Here is a 17,422-nt window from a genome sequence, read left to right on the forward strand (position 1 = left end):
CTGGGTATTGTAGTTCTCCCATCCCCTTTATTAATTTTGTTGCCCTCCTTTGTACTCTCTCTAGTTCCATTATATCCTTCCTGAGCACCGGTGCCCAAAACTGGACACAGTACTCCATGTGCGGTCTAACTAGGGATTTGTACAGAGGCAGTATAATGCTCTCATCATGTGTATCCAGACCTCTTTTAATGCACCCCATGATCCTGTTTGCCTTGGCAGCTGCTGCCTGGCACTGGCTGCTCCAGGTAAGTTTATCATTAACTAGGATCCCCAAGTCCTTCTCCCTGTCAGATTTACCCAGTGGTTTCCCGTTCAGTGTGTAATGGTGATATTGATTCCCTCTTCCCATGTGTATAACCTTACATTTATCATTGTTAAACCTCATCTGCCACCTTTCAGCCCAAGTTTCCAACTTATCCAGATCCATCTGTAGCAGAATACTATCTTCTCTTGTATTAACTGCTTTACATAGTTTTGTATCATCTGCAAATATCGATATTTTACTGTGTAAACCTTCTACCAGATCATTAATGAATATGTTGAAGAGAACAGGTCCCAATACTGACCCCTGCGGTACCCCACTGGTCACAGCGACCCAGTTAGAGACTATACCATTTATAACCACCCTCTGCTTTCTATCACTTAGCCAGTTACTAACCCATTTACACACATTTTCCCCCAGACCAAGCATTCTCATTTTGTGTACCAACCTCTTGTGCGGCACGGTATCAAACGCTTTGGAAAAATCGAGATATACCACGTCCAATGACTCACCGTGGTCCAGCCTATAGCTTACCTCTTCATAAAAACTGATTAGATTGGTTTGACAGGAGCGATTTCTCATAAACCCATGCTGATATGGAGTTAAACAGTTATTCTCATTGAGATAATCCAGAATAACATCCCTCAGAAACCCTTCAAATATTTTACCAACAATAGAGGTTAGACTTACTGGCCTATAATTTCCAGGTTCACTTTTAGAGCCCTTTTTGAATATTGGCACCACATTTGCTATGCGCCAGTCCTGCGGAACAGACCCTGTCGCTATAGAGTCACTAAAAATAAGAAATAATGGTTTATCTATTACATTACTTAGTTCTCTTAGTACTCGTGGGTGTATGCCATCCGGACCCGGAGATTTATCTATTTTAATCTTATTTAGCCGGTTTTGCACCTCTTCTTGGGTTAGATTGGTGACCCTTAATATAGGGTTTTCATTGTTTCTTGGGATTTCACCTAGCATTTCATTTTCCACCGTGAATACCGTGGAGAAGAAGGTGTTTAATATGTTAGCTTTTTCCTCGTCATCTACAACCATTCTTTCCTCACTATTTTTTAAGGGGCCTACATTTTCAGTTTTTATTCTTTTACTATTGATATAGTTGAAGAACAGTTTGGGATTAGTTTTACTCTCCTTAGCAATGTGCTTCTCTGTTTCCTTTTTGGCAGCTTTAATTAGTTTTTTAGATAAAGTATTTTTCTCCCTATAGTTTTTTAGAGCTTCAATGGTGCCATCCTGCTTTAGTAGTGCAAATGCTTTCTTTTTACTGTTAATTGCCTGTCTTACTTCTTTGTTTAGCCACATTGGGTTTTTCCTATTTCTAGTCCTTTTATTCCCACAAGGTTCACTGTATAGTGAACGTTGTCAGGGGATTTATCAGTTAATCTTGAGCAGGTTTCTTTTCTGTGAAGAACATGGGCGGTTCTCTGCAATCATGTATCGAATACAGAGGTCTCAAATCACTGTCAAGAATAAGTACCCTCTGTTGTTCTATCGACTTAAGAGTTACCAAGTGTTCACGAAGCTCGACCTTAGCAGGGCATACAACCTGATCCTTATTCGTCAAGGAGATCAATGGAAGACGGCCTTATATACCTGACATGGCCATTATGAGGATCGGGTAATGCCCTTTAAACTCTGTAATGCCTCTACGTCTTTCAAGAACTGGTGAATGACATCTTCCGGAGCCTTCTCTTCCCATGTGTTGTAATATACGTAGACATCTTGGTGTTCTCTCCCGATATGCCTTCACAGTGAAGGGATGTTCGGAGTGCATGAAAAGTGCGTCTTCGAGTAGACCTCTCTCCTGTTTCTTGGGTACATCATCTCCGAGATAAGCTTAAAAATGGATAGCAAGGAGTTTTTTCGCCGTATTAAGGTGACCCCTTTCAGACAGCCTGAAAGTCATCCAGCGGTTTCTCGGATTCGTGAACCATTACCGCCAGTTTATTCCACATTTCTCCTCTCGGACTGCTCATATTTCTGACCTGACCTGCAAGGGGCCAATCCTAAGATATGGACTCCAGAGGCAGAGATCGCCTTTGTGTCTTTAAAACAGGCCTTTTCCTCAGCTACTGTGCTGCATCGTCCGGATAATAACAAGCAGTTCTTTCTGGAGGTGGATGCTTCTTCAGGGGACTGAGGAGATCTTACTCAGAAGTCTTCTGCCGGTCGCATAGTGACCTGCAGCTTCTTTTCCAAGATCTTTTCTGCTCCAGAAGGCAATTACTCTACAAGAATGTTGCATATCTGCAATCTGCACTGCGACTTAACCCACGACAAGCAAGGTGTTCTCTATTCTTCACCCGCTTCAATTTCACACTCCATTTTCAGCCAGCAGATGAGAACGTCAAGGCGGACACTCTAGTCTTCCGACCAGGAAGAGGAGCCCAATCACAATGAGCCCTCCAAAATTTTTACAGTTACTCCATTGGATTGGTCTTGTCTCCCCTCCGGAAAGACTAATGTTGCTGAACCTAATAGGAAGTGGGTCCTTCTCTAGGGTCATTCATCTAAGTTGGCTGGCCATGCCGGACAGAAGAAGACGTCTCTCCTCATCTTCCAACAATATTGGTGGCCATCGTTGTGCAAAGTTATTGCAGATTTTGTCACTGCCTGTCCCTCTAGTCAAAACACAGAAATGGGGAAAGGAAAAGGGGGAAATTCAGCTCACCAAGTGTGGAAAAGAATGCCTCCATCAACAGACTGCGGTGCATGGACTCCATACCGGCAACTGGGCATAGAGCAACATAGAGGAAAAAATCCAGCATCTGCCATGGTATATAATATTAAAACATGACTTTTCATTATTATAATTAAAATATGAAAAGGAAAAAAAAGAAGTGAAGGGGGGGCACAGGTTAATTACATACCAAGGAACATGAAGGATGGCATCTAGAGAAAAAGAACTGACATGGATCATGGAAAGAAATATCTCACAATTCTCTGCAAATGAATGCAACAAAACGTCAATGGCATTGATCACACTGACATGACAGAGAGGAGAAACATCCTTATGACTAGCAGTCAATGTGAATACACCATATCTGGTTTTATCGGAGAGATGGTATTCAGGATTGTGTAAACGTCTGTGCTTCATTGTACAAGGATTTGTATCACAATGAATGAGGGACACACTGACAGATTCTGGTCTCTCAGACTTGGAGTAGAAGACCTGTTATAGAGGTCTTTCGGATTTGCCTCTTTCTTTTTCCTGACTAGGTTAACCCTTCTTATTTTTGATAATTTTATTCCCTATTGACAGACAGGTATGGGATTACTAGGGTGAGCCGATGACGAGCGGAGGGACCACTGTTGTGACCCTGGGGTTCCATCTTCCGCGGTTCAGGCAGGGATCAATACTAAGGTAAGATCCTACAGAATCACCTTTACCTTCACCCCAATAGAATCCCCAGATTGGAAACATTCTAGTTATTATGTTTTTAATACTATTTTGTATTGTTTTTTGGCAAATATGGGTATTTTTAAGATTTTAAGGGGAATTTATAGTAATTGTTTTTTGATGTCCTCTTTCTAAAAATATTTAATGTCAGTGCCCTGATTTCTTGCAGACAAAACACTCACGTGTTTCCTTCAAATTACTTTTATTTTTGGGTAGATCTTGGGATTTCTTCTTTGGATATCCCATTTCTGCTTACACTTTCTGTCTTCCACTTACACTCATCTACAAGCTTTCCTGTGACATACTCCAATGTAAGCTCATTATTCGGACATGCATCTAGAGCAGTTACAAGTGTGTCATAGCTTTCTAGCAGACGGCTTAGTAGTAGATCTTCCAGGATATCCACAATTTCTAGAGTGTTTCTTGTGTAATCCTGCATATCTTTCCCCTTATTTAGCTTAGATACAGCTTTCTCATTAAATAGAGCTTATTGCTGAGATTTTTCCTTTCATGCACTGTCTGCAGCTGTTCCCACATTTCTATTGCAGTTTCACATTTACATACATGCACAATCTGATCATCTATACTGAGGGAGATAGTGCTTTGTGCTTTTTGATCCTTCTCTACCCATTCTTCTGGTAGTGGGTCAGGTCTAGACTCTTATGTGTATTTCCATGTACAGTACCTTCTCTTATCAGCAGTATCTTTACCTTGAATCTCGTGGATTGGTAGTTCTGGTTAGATTTGGCACAGTGAACTTCACTGAGTTGCTGCTGGTGGCTATCTTTGCTCCTCTTCTTAGTATACTGTTGTTGATAACACAATTTACAACTGGTATTTCTTATAGCTTAGGATCTTAGCATCTTGTCTGTCAGCTTGTAAAGTGAAAGTAAACTTTGCTCTAGCTACACACACAGTGTGAACAGGAAACTCCTGTGTTTTATTTTTTTCAACAATGTCTAACTGGCAATATAACACCACTGCTGGAGATGGAAACTCATCACCATTACACAGTAGTAAATAGTAGGTGATGCAATATACTGTATACAGTACAATAATAAGGATTATTCCAACAATATTGTATGGAAGATTGGAGATTATTGGGTTCCCTACGAGCAGTGTCCCGGTAGTTGAGGCCAGGTCGGTGCGTGCCTGCCTTGGCCAGGAGGAGCTCTAAGAGGAGGCCACTGAGCTCTTAGTTTTGAACTGTCCTTACTGGACATTTTTGGAAAATCCTGTAGTCACTTAAGCAGTGCATTCTGTATGGCTTCAGGACCACCAAAGCCTGACGCTCTTCACCCGCTCTGTGGATTGTGGCCCAAACACCTGATCAGGAGATCCAGCTCGTCAGCAGCCATGAGGCCAGCCGCCAGATTACTAATGTGGGCAGATCCGAGTCTCTTGGCCCGCTCTGTGGATTGTGGCCCGAGCACCTGATCAGGAGATCCAGCTCTTTAGCAGCAATGAGGCCAGCTGCCAGATTACTGATGTGGGCAGATCCGAGTCTCTTGGCCCGCTCTGTGGATTGTGGCCCGATCACCTGATCAGGAGATCCAGCTCTTCAGCAGCCATGAGGCCAGCTGCCAGATTACTAATGTGAGCAGATCCGAGTCTCTTGGCCCGCTCTGTGGATTGTGGCTCGAGCACCTGATCAGGAGATCCAGCTCTTTAGCAGCAATGAGGCCAGCTGCCAGATTACTGATGTGGGCAGATCCGAGTCTCTTGGCCCGCTCTGTGGATTGTGGCCCGAGCACCTGATCAGGAGATCCAGCTCTTCAGCAGCCATGAGGCCATCTGCTAGTTTACTGATGTGAGCAGATCCGAGTCTCTTGGCCCGCTCTGTGGATTGTGGCCCGAGCACCTGATCAGGAGATCCAGCTCTTTAGCAGCAATGAGGCCAGCTGCCAGATTACTGATGTGGGCAGATCCGAGTCTCTTGGCCTGCTCTGTGGATTGTGGCCCGAGCACCTGATCAGGAGATCCAGCTCTTTAGCAGCAATGAGACCAGCCGCCAGATTACTGATGTGGGCAGATCCGAGTCTCTTGGCCCGCTCTGTGGATTGTGGCCCCAACACCTGATCAGGAGATCCAGCTCTTTAGCAGCAATGAGACCAGCCGCCAGATTACTGATGTGGGCAGATCCGAGTCTCTTGGCCCGCTCTGTGGATTGTGGCCCCAACACCTGATCAGGAGATCCAGCTCTTTAGCAGCAATGAGACCAGCCGCCAGATTACTGATGTGGGCAGATCCGAGTCTCTTGACCTGCTCTGTGGATTGTGGCCCGATCATCTGATCAGGAGATCCAGCTCTTCAGAAGCCAGAGGGCCAGCTGCCAGATTACTAATGTGAGCAGATCCGAGTCTCTTGCCCTGCTCTATCCAGCTCTTCAGCAGCAGTGATGCCGATGTCACTAATTACGGATCTGAAGACATATTTCCAACCTCTATAGTTCTCAGGTTGATCATCGAACCTTGTGAGACTGGTCTTACTAAGTTCTCGGTTGTCAGGAATATGATATATTTGATTGTCTATAACCACGCACACTGAGCTCTGCTACATCCATTACAGCTGAGCAGACACACGCTGCAGGCTTTCTGACCCCCCTTCCTTCCAGCTCTTGTTCCCTGCTGACAATACAGCTGTAATGTGAAACTTCAGTGTGGGACTCTGCCCCCCCTCCCTCTCCAATGCAGGAGTGTGCAGAAAACCAGTCTTTTGTCTGAAACCATGTGATCTTTTGTTCGTGTACAAACTTAATAGTAAGGCATAACTTGACCCCAATTAGTGACAGAGATATGAAAGTTATATATTTGGTATGTGCATCGGCCGGGCCATCACCCAGTGTGTTTTCCAATTTCCTGTACCCTTGGTATCCGAGAAACTAATTACTGCTTACTCGCGGTGCATAGCCAGGTCCTGTTTGGTCTTAATAGAATGCTCGCCGCAAAACAAGATCAATGGTAATTCCATCGTCGCTATATGAGGTTGCATCCTGGAGCTACGGTGGATATGAATGTTCCACAACTCTGAGTCCCTCTGAGAAAAGAAGAGTGCATTCCATAGCTCTGCCCACTCAGTGATGTCATGACCACAGGGTATATCTGAAACCTGCTGGGTTATGAGTCAGTCGTTGCCCAGGAAGAGAGCTAACAGCAGCTCTGCAAGCTGCTCCAATGCATTTTGATGCTTGCCCCTGAACAGTAAGTGTTTTTTTTCAACTTTAATCCCTTTTTATTTGTAATTGTTTGTACATACGATACTTATCCTCTTTTATAATATCATTTTACCCTTTTGTAAACACTGCCTACCATTTTGGAGCAAAATATATAAAATTACTAGCTTCTTTTCTTCTTGCTCTATAACGTACTGTCACATCCTCTGAAGTGAATTACGCTACTAATTTGGGTTGGCTCTGGACCCGTTATTAATTAAGGAATCGGAGCTGGTGGCAGCGGACTTCTCCTGTGCGTTTGGGGAACCTGGTAGCAATGCACGGCGTTGATAATAATTGTTCCCGCCTGAGTGGGAGTAGTTATATCGCCCTTGCTGCAGCGTGCCCATTAGCCAGTACAAAGTAAGGCAGCCTTTCTGGCGACTAATTATCCTAGGTGCAGTAGCCTGTCTGACCTGAGGGTAAGGGGGACGCCAGAGAGCTGCAAGTTCCAAACCAGAACTGGGAAGTGGGATATAGTTAAATCCCCTTCGTCTGCATCCATTAAACTGATGCTGTCTCTGTGACTTCCACTGGTAGTTGTTCCAGGACCTGAGCCTTGCAATGACTGCGGTCTGCTGCATTCCTTCTCTAGAGTCTCTATTTCTGCTCTTTCGCACGCTGCATTCACTACCAACTCTGCGTTTTTGCGCACTGCACTCGATTTTAACGCATTCATCTTTTGTGGTAAGGCCGCTCGCATCTTAGTAGCCTCTGCTTCTGCACCTGCCCTTATAAGCTCCTCATTGAGAGATTACTATTTTTAAGAGCGTGACTAAGGCTGCTTTCACCCATCAGTTTTTTTGGCGTCAGGCTAAATCTGGCGAATTTTGAAAAAAACAGATCCGGCAAAAGTTGCTGCCGGATCCATTTTTTCTCATAGACTTGTATTAGCGACGGATTGCCTCACGTTTCATCCGTTTTTTGCCGGAGAAAAACGGACATAGTAACATTTTTTGTGTCGGTCGAAAAACCGGACAGCAACGGACGGCGGCGTCCAGCATTTGCTATAATGGAAGCCTATGGCACAGGATCCGTAAAATGACTGAATCCGGCAGCACCGTATTCCGGTTCTTAAAACTGAGCATGTTTTAATCTCTGTCTCTCTCCGTTTTTTTTCAAAATTCGCTGGATTCAGCCTGACAGCAAAAAACTGATGTGTGAAAGCAGATGATTGCTTACTTAGATGATTGCTTTGACTGCTTGGTGAACCCAGAAATGCGAGATGACATCTTGTGCAATTCTTGTCTCTGACTTAATATTACGTGTTGTGCGGCCTCACTCACAATTAAGTTGCTGGAAACTTTGTAATTGTGCAAAAGAATTCTGCGTATTAAGTTTCTTCAGAGTTGTATTATACTCCTGCGCCTTTTTGGTATAAACCTCATAAATTGAACACAGTTGTCCTAGAGCTGGTGGTGATGTGACACATTCATTTTTGCCTTAAATTTGATTACAAGAAAGTTAATGTTTCACACTTCAGGGTTTTTGCTAAACTTCCATGTGAGCTTGGGTTTTGCATCCTCACTGGACTGTAGATTAAACTCTATACATTCTTCATCCGACCGTGCAGTCCTCCCGCCAGCCATTGTATATCACAGGCACAATGGATCTGCATAAGCAAGCTGCAATCAAAAGGCAACGTGAGTGCACAGCTGTGAATGAAGGTATAAAGTTTACCTCCGGTCACTGGCGTCAACTGATGGGACTACTGCTCCCATCAGCCGGCACCTGCTGCCGCTAATAAAATTGAGAGCAGGAGCGGAGGATGGGAGTATTCATCAGCAGCTCCTGCGCTGTAAATAAATAATAAAAAAAAATGGCGTGGGTTCCCTTGTATATTTGATAACCAGCCAGACAAAACTGACAGCTGGGGGCTGCAACCCTCAGCTTCAGCAAGGCAGGTTATCAAGAATAGAGGGGACCTCACTCTGATTTTTGAAATTATTTAAAAAAATAATTTTTTACAACCAGCCAAGCTAAAGCACACAGTTGGGGGCTGACAGACAGGGAGAGAGGGAGGGTCAACCTCTAAAGAGGGGTAAACCTCATTGCATAGCAACACAACAACAACAACAACAACACAATACTGTATGATTCTTAAGTCATGGGACATGACAACTGCCATGTTTTCTGACATTATTATATGACTGGCCTGTACCACTGCTATGATTTGGGGGGTTATTATATGATTGGCCTCAACCACTGCCATGTTTTGGGGGTTGTTACACAGCTCCAAAGCATCCTGGATCCCACAGGACAGTTCTGATTTGTGGGGGTTGTCCTGCTGTTCCAGGAGTTCAGGGCAATGTCTTCTCTTGCTCCACAGCAACTCCTCTGTCTCCTCAGGGGCGGAGCCAGCATTTATCTGCTCCGCCCATAGCTATATAGCCCCACCTTCTTCTAACCTCTGATCTAACCTAACAAAGAGCTCCCTGCCCCCGTAGCTCCACCATCTATATCCCTCGATGTAATAACCTCTCCTGTTACAACACAAACCCCTTCATCTTATGCCCCATTAATCAATAACAATAGAGACCCCTCTTATACAGCCCCTCACAATTACCATAGAGCCCCTCTAACACTAGAAACCTCCACACTAACCTCACATACACTGGGCAGCACGGTGGCTCAGTGGATAGCACAGCAGCCTTGTAGCGCTGGGGTCCTGGGTTCAAATCCTACCAAGGACGACATCTGCAAGGAGTTTGCTGGGGTTTCCTCCGTGTTTGCTGGGGTTTCCTCCATGTTTGCTGGGGTTTCTTCTGTGTTTGCTGGGGTTTCTTCTCTGTTTGCTGGGGTTTCCTCCATGTTTGCTGGGGTTTCTTCCGTGTTTGCTGGGGTTTCCTCCATGTTTGCTGGGGTTTCCTCCATGTTTGCTGGGGTTTCCTCCATGTTTGCTGGGGTTTCTTCCGTGTTTGCTGGGGTTTCTTCTGTGTTTGCTGGGGTTTCTTCTCTGTTTGCTGTGGTTTCCTCCATGTTTGCTGGGGTTTCCTCCATGTTTGCTGGGGTTTCCTCCATGTTTGCTGGGGTTTCCTCCGTGTTTCTATGTTCCCTCCATGTTTGCTGGGATTTCCTCCGTATTTGATGGGGTTTCTTCTGTGTTTGCTGGGGTTTGCTCCATGTTTGTATGTTCCCTCCGTGTTTGCTGGGGTTACATCCATGTTTGCTGGGGTTTCTTCCATGTTTGCTGGGGTTTGCTCCATGTTTGCTGGGGTTTCCTCCATGTTTGCTGGGGTTTCCTCCATGTTTGCTGGGGTTTCCTCCATGTTTGCTGGGGTTTCCTCCGTGTTTCTATGTTCCCTCCATGTTTGCTGGGATTTCCTCCGTATTTGATGGGGTTTCTTCTGTGTTTGCTGGGGTTTGCTCCATGTTTGTATGTTCCCTCCGTGTTTGCTGGGGTTTCCTCCATGTTTGCTGGGGTTTCTTCCATGTTTGCTGGGGTTTGCTCCATGTTTGTATGTTCCCTCCGTGTTTGCTGGGGTTTCCTCCATGTTTGCTGGGGTTTCTTCCATGTTTGCTGGGGTTTCCTCCATGTTTGTATGTTCTCCCCATGTTTGCTGGGGTTTCCTCCGGGTTCTCCCCTTTCCTCCCACGCTCCAGAGGCTGATAGGGAATGTACATTGTCAGTCCCAGTGGGAACAGCGATGATAATGTCTGTAAAGCTGTGGAATCAATAGCGCTGTATAAGTGAGTAAATAAATACACTATCTAATCTCACATACAATATATCTAAACAATGCTGTCATGTGACGTGGCAGTGCAGGGGTTAATCCCACAGAGATGATACAAGGAGGCGGGACGGGGCTGAAATACAGGATCTGCAGCACCAGAGGCTCAGAGCAAAGGGGAGCAAACCGGAGAGCAGAGGTGAGCGGAGCCAGCGAGCAGAGCCCCAGACTGAGCCTGACACACTGTAACAGCAGAGACAGGATGGCGGTTTTATTAGGGCACTATAGGACAGTATACAGGACGGTATATTCAGGCATTAGTCACCCCTGGTATTTGTACATTCTGGAGGCACTATGAGTGCACTGTATGGCGGTATTATTAGGGCACTATAGGACAGTGTACAGGACGGTATATTCAGGCATTAGTCACCCCTGGTATTTGTACATTCTGGTGGCTCTATGAGTGCACTGTATGGCGGTATTATTAGGGCACTATAGGACAGTGTACAGGACGGTATATTCAGGCATTAGTCACCCCTGGTATTTGTACATTCTGGTGGCACTATGAGTGCACTGTATGGCGGTATTATTAGGGCACTATAGGACAGTGTACAGGACGGTATATTCAGGCATTAGTCACCCCTGGTATTTGTACATTCTGGTGGCTCTATGAGTGCACTGTATGGCGGTATCATTAGGGCACTATAGGACAGTATACAGGACGGTATATTCAGGAATTAGTCACCCCTGGTATTTGTACATTCTGGAGGCACTATGAGTGCACTGTATGGCGGTATTATTAGGGCACTATAGGACAGTATACAGGATGGTATATTCAGGCATTAGTCACCCCTGGTATTTGTACATTCTGGTGGCACTATGAGTGCACTGTATGGCGGTATTATTAGGGCACTATAGGACAGTATACAGGACGGTATATTCAGGCATTAGTCACCCCTGGTATTTGTACATTCTGGAGGCACTATGAGTGCACTGTATGGCGGTATCATTAGGGCACTATAGGACAGTATACAGGACGGTATATTCAGGAATTAGTCACCCCTGGTATTTGTACATTCTGGAGGCACTATGAGTGCACTGTATGGCGGTATTATTAGGGCACTATAGGACAGTATACAGGATGGTATATTCAGGCATTAGTCACCCCTGGTATTTGTACATTCTGGTGGCACTATGAGTGCACTGTATGGCAGTATTATTAGGGCACTATAGGACAGTATACAGGACGGTATACTCAGGCATTAGTCACCCCTGGTATTTGTACATTCTGGTGGCTCTATGAGTGCACTGTATGGCGGTATCATTAGGGCACTATAGGACAGTATACAGGACGGTATATTCAGGCATTAGTCATCCCTGGTATTTGTACATTCTGGAGGCACTATGAGTGCACTGTATGGCGGTATCATTAGGGCACTATAGGACAGTATACAGGACGGTATATTCAGGCATTAGTCACCCCTGGTATTTGTACATTCTGGTGGCTCTATGAGTGCACTGTATGGCGGTATCATTAGGGCACTATAGGACAGTATACAGGACGGTATATTCAGGCATTAGTCACCCCTGGTATTTGTACATTCTGGTGGCACTTTGAGTGCACTGTATGGCGGTATTATTAGGGCACTATAGGACAGTGTACAGGACGGTATATTCAGGCATTAGTCACCCCTGGTATTTGTACATTCTGGTGGCTCTATGAGTGCACTGTATGGCAGTATTATTAGGGCACTATAGGACAGTATACAGGACGGTATACTCAGGCATTAGTCACCCCTGGTATTTGTACATTCTGGAGGCACTATGAGTGCACTGTATGGCGGTATCATTAGGGCACTATAGGACAGTATACAGGACGGTATATTCAGGCATTAGTCACCCCTGGTATTTGTACATTCTGGTGGCTCTATGAGTGCACTGTATGGCGGTATCATTAGGGCACTATAGGACAGTATACAGGACGGTATATTCAGGCATTAGTCATCCCTGGTATTTGTACATTCTGGAGGCACTATGAGTGCACTGTATGGCGGTATCATTAGGGCACTATAGGACAGTATACAGGACGGTATATTCAGGCATTAGTCACCCCTGGTATTTGTACATTCTGGTGGCTCTATGAGTGCACTGTATGGCGGTATCATTAGGGCACTATAGGACAGTATACAGGACGGTATATTCAGGCATTAGTCACCCCTGGTATTTGTACATTCTGGTGGCACTATGAGTGCACTGTATGGCGGTATTATTAGGGCACTATAGGACAGTGTACAGGACGGTATATTCAGGCATTAGTCACCCCTGGTATTTGTACATTCTGGAGGCACTATGAGTGCACTGTATGGCGGTATCATTAGGGCACTATAGGACAGTGTACAGGACGGTATATTCAGGCATTAGTCACCCCTGGTATTTGCACATTCTGGTGGCACTATGAGTGCACTGTATGGCGGTATCATTAGGGCACTATAGGACAGTATACAGGACGGTATACTCAGGCATTAGTCACCCCTGGTATTTGTACATTCTGGAGGCACTATGAGTGCACTGTATGGCGGTATTATTAGGGCACTATAGGACAGTGTACAGGACAGTATATTCAGGCATTAGTCACCCCTGGTATTTGTACATTCTGGTGGCTCTATGAGTGCACTGTATGGCAGTATTATTAGGGCACTATAGGACAGTATACAGGACGGTATACTCAGGCATTAGTCACCCCTGGTATTTGTACATTCTGGAGGCACTATGAGTGCACTGTATGGCGGTATCATTAGGGCACTATAGGACAGTATACAGGACGGTATATTCAGGCATTAGTCACCCCTGGTATTTGTACATTCTGGTGGCTCTATGAGTGCACTGTATGGCGGTATCATTAGGGCACTATAGGACAGTATACAGGACGGTATATTCAGGCATTAGTCATCCCTGGTATTTGTACATTCTGGAGGCACTATGAGTGCACTGTATGGCAGTATTATTAGGGCACTATAGGACAGTATACAGGACGGTATACTCAGGCATTAGTCACCCCTGGTATTTGTACATTCTGGTGGCACTATGAGTGCACTGTATGGCGGTATTATTAGGGCACTATAGGACAGTGTACAGGACGGTATATTCAGGCATTAGTCACCCCTGGTATTTGTACATTCTGGTGGCACTATGAGTGCACTGTATGGCGGTATTATTAGGGCACTATAGGACAGTGTACAGGACGGTATATTCAGGCATTAGTCACCCCTGGTATTTGTACATTCTGGTGGCTCTATGAGTGCACTGTATGGCAGTATTATTAGGGCACTATAGGACAGTATACAGGACGGTATACTCAGGCATTAGTCACCCCTGGTATTTGTACATTCTGGTGGCACTATGAGTGCACTGTATGGCGGTATTATTAGGGCACTATAGGACAGTGTACAGGACGGTATATTCAGGCATTAGTCACCCCTGGTATTTGCACATTCTGGTGGCACTATGAGTGCACTGTATGGCGGTATCATTAGGGCACTATAGGACAGTATACAGGACAGTATACTCAGGCATTAGTCACCCCTGGTATTTGTACATTCTGGTGGCTCTATGAGTGCACTGTATGGCAGTATTATTAGGGCACTATAGGACAGTATACAGGACGGTATACTCAGGCATTAGTCACCCCTGGTATTTGTACATTCTGGTGGCACTATGAGTGCACTGTATGGCGGTATTATTAGGGCACTATAGGACAGTGTACAGGACGGTATATTCAGGCATTAGTCACCCCTGGTATTTGTACATTCTGGTGGCACTATGAGTGCACTGTATGGCGGTATTATTAGGGCACTATAGGACAGTGTACAGGACGGTATATTCAGGCATTAGTCACCCCTGGTATTTGTACATTCTGGTGGCTCTATGAGTGCACTGTATGGCAGTATTATTAGGGCACTATAGGACAGTATACAGGACGGTATACTCAGGCATTAGTCACCCCTGGTATTTGTACATTCTGGTGGCACTATGAGTGCACTGTATGGCGGTATTATTAGGGCACTATAGGACAGTGTACAGGACGGTATATTCAGGCATTAGTCACCCCTGGTATTTGCACATTCTGGTGGCACTATGAGTGCACTGTATGGCGGTATCATTAGGGCACTATAGGACAGTATACAGGACAGTATACTCAGGCATTAGTCACCCCTGGTATTTGTACATTCTGGAGGCACTATGAGTGCACTGTATGGCGGTATTATTAGGGCACTATAGGACAGTGTACAGGACGGTATATTCAGGCATTAGTCACCCCTGGTATTTGTACATTCTGGTGGCTCTATGAGTGCACTGTATGGCAGTATTATTAGGGCACTATAGGACAGTATACAGGACGGTATACTCAGGCATTAGTCACCCCTGGTATTTGTACATTCTGGAGGCACTATGAGTGCACTGTATGGCGGTATCATTAGGGCACTATAGGACAGTATACAGGACGGTATATTCAGGCATTAGTCACCCCTGGTATTTGTACATTCTGGTGGCTCTATGAGTGCACTGTATGGCGGTATCATTAGGGCACTATAGGACAGTATACAGGACGGTATATTCAGGCATTAGTCATCCCTGGTATTTGTACATTCTGGAGGCACTATGAGTGCACTGTATGGCAGTATTATTAGGGCACTATAGGACAGTTTACAGGACGGTATACTCAGGCATTAGTCACCCCTGGTATTTGTACATTCTGGTGGCACTATGAGTGCACTGTATGGCGGTATTATTAGGGCACTATAGGACAGTGTACAGGACGGTATATTCAGGCATTAGTCACCCCTGGTATTTGTACATTCTGGAGGCACTATGAGTGCACTGTATGGCGGTATTATTAGGGCACTATAGGACAGTATACAGGATGGTATACTCAGGCATTAGTCACCCCTGGTATTTGTACATTCTGGAGGCTCTATGAGTGCACTGTATGGCGGTATCATTAGGGCACTATAGGACAGTATACAGGACGGTATATTCAGGCATTAGTCATCCCTGGTATTTGTACATTCTGGAGGCACTATGAGTGCACTGTATGGCAGTATTATTAGGGCACTATAGGACAGTGTACAGGACGGTATATTCAGGCATTAGTCACCCCTGGTATTTGTACATTCTGGTGGCTCTATGAGTGCACTGTATGGCGGTATCATTAGGGCACTATAGGACAGTATACAGGACGGTATATTCAGGCATTAGTCATCCCTGGTATTTGTACATTCTGGAGGCACTATGAGTGCACTGTATGGCAGTATTATTAGGGCACTATAGGACAGTGTACAGGACGGTATATTCAGGCATTAGTCACCCCTGGTATTTGCACATTCTGGTGGCACTATGAGTGCACTGTATGGCGGTATCATTAGGGCACTATAGGACAGTATACAGGACAGTATACTCAGGCATTAGTCACCCCTGGTATTTGTACATTCTGGAGGCACTATGAGTGCACTGTATGGCGGTATTATTAGGGCACTATAGGACAGTATACAGGACGGTATATTCAGGCATTAGTCACCCCTGGTATTTGTACACTCTGGAGGCTCTATGAGTGCACTGTATGGCAGTATTATTAGGGCACTATAGGACAGTATACAGGACGGTATACTCAGGCATTAGTCACCCCTGGTATTTGTACATTCTGGAGGCACTATGAGTGCACTGTATGGCGGTATCATTAGGGCACTATAGGACAGTATACAGGACGGTATATTCAGGCATTAGTCACCCCTGGTATTTGTACATTCTGGTGGCTCTATGAGTGCACTGTATGGCGGTATCATTAGGGCACTATAGGACAGTATACAGGACGGTATATTCAGGCATTAGTCACCCCTGGTATTTGTACATTCTGGAGGCACTATGAGTGCACTGTATGGCAGTATTATTAGGGCACTATAGGACAGTATACAGGACGGTATACTCAGGCATTAGTCACCCCTGGTATTTGTACATTCTGGTGGCACTATGAGTGCACTGTATGGCGGTATTATTAGGGCACTATAGGACAGTGTACAGGACGGTATATTCAGGCATTAGTCACCCCTGGTATTTGTACATTCTGGAGGCACTATGAGTGCACTGTATAGCGGTATCATTAGGGCACTATAGGACAGTATACAGGACGGTATATTCAGGCATTAGTCACCCCTGGTATTTGTACATTCTGGTGGCTCTATGAGTGCACTGTATGGCAGTATTATTAGGGCACTATAGGACAGTATACAGGACAGTATACTCAGGCATTAGTCACCCCTGGTATTTGTACATTCTGGAGGCACTATGAGTGCACTGTATGGCGGTATTATTAGGGCACTATAGGACAGTGTACAGGACGGTATATTCAGGCATTAGTCACCCCTGGTATTTGTACATTCTGGTGGCTCTATGAGTGCACTGTATGGCAGTATTATTAGGGCACTATAGGACAGTATACAGGACGGTATACTCAGGCATTAGTCACCCCTGGTATTTGTACATTCTGGTGGCACTATGAGTGCACTGTATGGCGGTATTATTAGGGCACTATAGGACAGTGTACAGGACGGTATATTCAGGCATTAGTCACCCCTGGTATTTGTACATTCTGCTGACACTATGAGTGCACTGTATGGCAGTATTATTAGGGCACTATAGGACAGTGTACAGGACGGTATATTCAGGCATTAGTCATCCCTGGTATTTGTACATTCTGGAGGCACTATGAGTGCACTGTATGGCGGTATCATTAGGGCACTATAGGACAGTGTACAGGACGGTATATTCAGGCATTAGTCATCCCTGGTATTTGTACATTCTGG

At 45.2% G+C, this 17,422-nt stretch overlaps 1 protein-coding gene across 2 annotated transcripts in view; it reads left to right on the forward strand.

The window, feature by feature from the left end:
- Positions 1–6,833: 6,833 nt before the first annotated feature.
- The window catches only part of LOC138641592 (5-beta-cholestane-3-alpha,7-alpha-diol 12-alpha-hydroxylase-like), a 34,080-nt gene continuing 23,491 nt past the window's right edge, over positions 6,834–17,422 (forward strand). Inside the window, exon 1 of one of the 2 annotated variants that reach the window (XM_069729085.1) lies at positions 6,834–6,883. The gene's annotated coding sequence lies outside the window, so the exon portion shown is untranslated. Of the gene's footprint in view, positions 6,884–10,707; positions 10,765–17,422 lie in introns of those variants that run through there. The other variant, XM_069729084.1, reaches the window with a different exon arrangement.

This window comes from Ranitomeya imitator, chromosome 6 (assembly GCF_032444005.1).
Source record: "Ranitomeya imitator isolate aRanImi1 chromosome 6, aRanImi1.pri, whole genome shotgun sequence".
NCBI lineage: Eukaryota > Metazoa > Chordata > Amphibia > Anura > Dendrobatidae > Ranitomeya > Ranitomeya imitator.